The sequence below is a fragment of the Mirounga leonina genome, unplaced genomic scaffold, assembly GCF_011800145.1.
Source record: "Mirounga leonina isolate KUSES-001 unplaced genomic scaffold, KU_Mleo_1.0 Mir_174, whole genome shotgun sequence".
NCBI lineage: Eukaryota > Metazoa > Chordata > Mammalia > Carnivora > Phocidae > Mirounga > Mirounga leonina.
This window is the reverse complement of record NW_023270451.1, coordinates 83,253,480-83,258,313: the sequence shown is the minus strand read 5'-3', so window position 1 is coordinate 83,258,313 and position 4,834 is coordinate 83,253,480. Positions and strand designations below refer to the sequence as shown.

Sequence of the window (4,834 nt, the reverse complement as noted above, 5' to 3'; positions counted from 1 at the left end):
TTATTTTGTCTTAATGATGTTCATTTCTGAGATATGCTTTTATTTTGCAGAATGGTACACATGTTCAGTTTCTATTTTTGGCATAGAAAAAATGTATACTGTAGTTTTTGTTCCACTTATTAGAGACATGGTAAGATGCACCACGTTACCAGCTAAGTCTGAAAAAAAGAATCGAAGGAAAATTGACTTCATCAGAAAGGATCAGGAAAACTTCCCAGGACTGTGTAGAATCAAGAGACGAAGCAGCAAAAGCCAACTGCCGCCGGAGACCAGTTGTCAGTAAGTACTGGGAGGTAAGCTGCAAAGAACTTTGAATTAGGTCGGTATAAACAATAGGGGGTTATTCAAGTCCTTGCCTCGGGAAGGTCAGGAACAAAGTGAGCGTTTGTGATCACGTTTGTCTCACCAAGAGCCAAACCCCAGGTGTTGTCCGGCCACAAAGCTGTCTCACTGTCTCCCTGTACGATCTAACCCTGGGATTCTCTGACATTTTAAATTGCTCATTTTAGAGCAAACCAAGTGGAGTACAGTATTCAAACACACAGTGTATTTGTAGAACATGATTAGCGGGAAATATGAATTAGGAAGGGATTCAAAATGCACTTAGGAAAAAAAAACGTGTGTATCCTATTCATGATTTGTTGTTAAGGGGATATTTTTATAGAATATTAGAACTGGCAGGGCCCAAAGAAATAATAATGTGTACACATGCAATATATGGGACCTACTTATACACCAAAAATTATTGTTTATGTGTTTACTATACTTACATTATAGTAAAAAGCATCCGTTGCTTATCTGTTCATCAGAAATTCACATTTAACTGAGTGTCTGGTATTTTTTTTGCTAAACCTGCAACCCTACCCTAAAGACTTTTCCCACGCGTCAGCACCTTCTCACTACGTAGAAACACTCACTGTGTAGGTTACTGTCAAAAAGTCCATTTGTCTGCTATTTTAGACTATTTAAATATATTCAGAAAAGAAATTTTGAGAGATTTTTTTAAAAGTGAATTTTGTATTCGAAACTTGGAAGTAAGGCAAAAAGAGGAGAGCATGTCTTTTTGATGTCATCTTAAAGCATTATTTAACAAGTCTACCCCAGCATTATTGAAATATTTAGGGCAATGTTCTTGTTTGTCTTGCTATCTATTAATGATTAAAGGGCCAGAGTCTATGAAGTTACATGTTATCTTGAGATATTTGTCTGGAAAAGATGCAAATAATTTCTAAGCGGTAGAAAAGATAACGGAAAGGTTACTGCTTTATTGGTCTGTGGGACATTAACCAGTGTTGCATAACCTAGAACTCTAACATTTTTTTTTTTTTTTTTTGTCAAATGCCCATAAATACTCACTTCTTGAAAAGCTCCTTGAACCATCCTGCTGGTTCTCTCATTAAGAATAGAATAAATCTTTGGCAAGCTTTCATCCTCTATTTGTGCATGGATCATGTTTTTAACTTTTGAAAATTAGCTTTGATGCTTTTGTAGAAGAAAGGGCAGTCATGAGGCTTATGGATGTGCCCTGTGACTTTTCCTGCAGAAGTCAAGCTGCGTGAAGAGAGCCATAATTGTGGAGCTGAAGTCCAGTTTCTCTCTCTTGCAGAAAAATGCAGCGGACTAGGAAGTAGTTAAGAACTAAGCACACATATCGCGTGGGGATGTCTGATTGTTAAAGTCAACAGCAATGCAGGACTTGAATCTTCCTTCTATTTTCCCATTTTTCCCAAATTTATACAATGACTATATATTTATGATAAAAAATCTTTAATTTTTAAAAATTTGTAATTGAAGAAATCCTTCTAGGAAGTGTTTTCAAGGCTCAGATTTTTAAACCATGACACATTAGTAATTAAGAAGTAGAGAGAGATAAAGGCTTATCTTTATAATTGTAGGGGAAACAGGAGTATAATAATCTGTGATCCAGAATTCAAGCCCAGGCAGTTAATCAGGAAGTGCTCAGTCTCCTAAATATAACCCAAATACCTGATCTTTAGGTAGAGCTCGGACTATCCATGTGATGTTGGCTTGTTTTGTAATTGGTGATCATTTTGCTCACTTGGTTTAAGGCGGTTCCACTAGGATTCTCTATTCATTACTGCTTGCAATATCTTCTTGTATTTTGTTTTATAATTTTTTTCTCCTTCTGATCCTATTAGTAAATACAAACAGAATTACTGACTCGTGCACTAGCAGGCAAGAATCTCAAATGCACTGAGCTAAAGAAAAGAAGCCAGACCCAAAGGGCCATGTGATTTTATTTATATGACATTCTGGAAAAGGCAAAACTATCAGGAGGACAAACAGATCAGTGACTTGATGGGGAGGCTAAAGAGGGGGAAGGTGAGGTCTGACTTCTGGACTGACTCTGGGCCAAATTTTGCCATAATCTGAGATGAGGCAGCAACACCAGGAGGAGAGACTGAAGCGGGTGTGGTTCCTGAAATCTGGTGGGTAGCAATGAAATTGTGGCATTATTTTATACCCAACGCTGTAGGGCCTGAGTATGCTCGCTGCATGTGCAGAAAAATCATACATAAACATTCATTTCTGCGGGAGGAATTTATTTACCTCTGGCCGCTCAGAAAGTGCATTCTTCTTATGGGTCAAATGCTATTGTGTTTTGGCAAAGCCCAGGGCTGCTTGGTTTTGTTTCTCTTCGCCTGTGTCTTACGTGGAGGGCGGGGTCTGATGCTCTGACCCCGGGTTTATATTGTTGCCATGTTAGCTTACCCTCCAATATACCACATTTGACAAGTTAGAAGCAGAGAACAGAATGTTGCTTTATCACTGAGAGTCCATAATCATTGGGATGTAATTTACTTTCACTCCCCCCAAGGAAAGCCCTCTGACAATTAGTTTTAAATTTTCTTTGGTTTACACCATTGGTAAAATATCTCCTCTTCTGCTTCCCCCAAGTCAATAGGGGTCATGTGACAAGTTTTTAAGTAAATCTTTTTTTTCTTCCCAAAGATCTGGGACTTTAGTATGAGATTCATAATGGGCTCAAGGTATCAGCTACCCAGGAGCAACCTTTCGCCCCAAGAGAAAATTCTGACTTTATGGCTTGTTTTGTGGCCAACACCATTCTTTCTAGTTTTGTCTGTGGCCTAAACTGTGAGAAAAAATAATTGGAAATGTCACAGTGAAAATAATAGAGTGATTCTTCTTGTTGCTATGGTGACAAGAATAAATGGAATCCATGGGTCTCTGAAAAATTGCCCGAAAGTATACTTTAGCATTCCACAGTGGGTGTATTTGTTAAGAATTTTAATGTCAGCTTCCATCAAAATGGCATGGCACTCAGAGAAATAGTTACATCTGTACTTTTAGCTGGTTTTGATTATTTTAAAAGAAAGCAGTGGAAAATAAATAGTCATCATTATATTGGAAATTTAAGTAATCTTCTAAAAGTATCTTGCTGGGTACAAACCTAAAAGCACATTAGTTTTGTTTCCACCATCATAGAACATGTCGTTGTCAGCACCAGCTGAGCTTTGGATGATTTTCCAGGTCGTCGATAAGTGTTGGTATGAAATAGGACTCACAGGTCAGTCTAGAAACCAGAGGATGTGGATTCCAAATTTCATTCAGTGTAAGACGGTTGTATCGGCTTAAGAGAGTCAGTGAATCCCAGTGCTTCCTGAAATCTTTGGTTGTGAGCAAAAGGTCATCATCTCCGAATTATCTCACTTCCTATTCTCCGTTCTTAAGGTCATTTACGTCTATTGCAACCACATGATGGAAATCCCGAATAATGGTGGCCTTGTACACATCTCTTCCCAACCTGCGTTCTGGGACCATTTTCTGGCAGCTTAAAATCAGCGGTGGTGACTCTCTGCGCCACATATTGACAAATGCTGCAGATCAACGCTTGATTCAATGTTTTGTTGATGGTCGGGCTTAAGACCGCAATGGAGAAAATGCTAATAATGAGATTAAGCCTAAAAGTGTATCAGGTCTGCAGCTGTTTGCATTGAGAAGAGCACAAAAATTGAGGACATCTCCTCCCAGTGCTGAAAACCCTTATTAGAGTTAACAAAGAATTCACTAGTTATTGACCAACAAGCAAAGTTCTGATACTCATTTTTCTTGTTTCACTTTCGTCTTATTCATTTACCTAAACAAGGCCTCAACCGACACTAATCACTGTGCAGACCAGCACAATTTATAATAAGGTCATGTGGTTGGGGAACATTTACCTCAAACATCCCTGGAGCTGGGGAAGCTGGGTGGAAGCATCTAGATTGTCAGGAAAGTCTTAGCGCCCCTGACACTCAGTCACTGACTGACAGCAGCCCATGGTGGGGTGGCCTGGGCGCAAACATGCAACGGGTTTCAAAGTGTCGCATCTGCTCCCTTGGCCGATCACACCCCCAGTGGCTGGAGTTCTGCGAGGTACACTCTCCTGCCTGCCATGCGGATTGCCAGTGTAGTTGGCACCGAGGCCTCATCCTGTCCTATGGAGATTTCTGGGGCTAGAATGGCCTCTCAGAGTGCTTCCAGTGAGGCAAGAGGGCCAGGCCGTTGTCCTCCCCATCAGCCAATCCCAGGCTGAGGGCATCCCCCTCAGAGGACGCAGATCCTTGGACAAGGCTGTTCTCCAAGGCTGAGGGTCATCCTGTGAGGGGCAGAGCTGGGGAGGACAGCTGTGTGACCCAGCTGTGTGACTCTGTGGGCCAGAGTCCCAGAAGCTGGGGGATGGGTCATTCACCCCAAAGAGGGGATCTGGCCAGAGCACCACAGTATTTACTGGACCCCCTTGGAAGTCTGCAATGTCTATTAGCATTTAAAAGGCTCTGAGAAATCCTGGGGCTAACTCTGTCTAATCCAG

At 40.9% G+C, this 4,834-nt stretch overlaps 1 long non-coding RNA gene across 1 annotated transcript in view; it reads left to right on the top strand.

Annotated features, from left to right (window-relative positions):
* LOC118021217 overlaps positions 1-453 on the top strand; it is a 42,223-nt gene extending 41,770 nt beyond the window's left edge. The window contains exon 3 of the long non-coding RNA XR_004682137.1: positions 124-453. This is a non-coding gene — a long non-coding RNA (uncharacterized LOC118021217). The remainder of the gene's footprint in view (positions 1-123) is intronic.
* Positions 454-4,834: the final 4,381 nt, after the last annotated feature.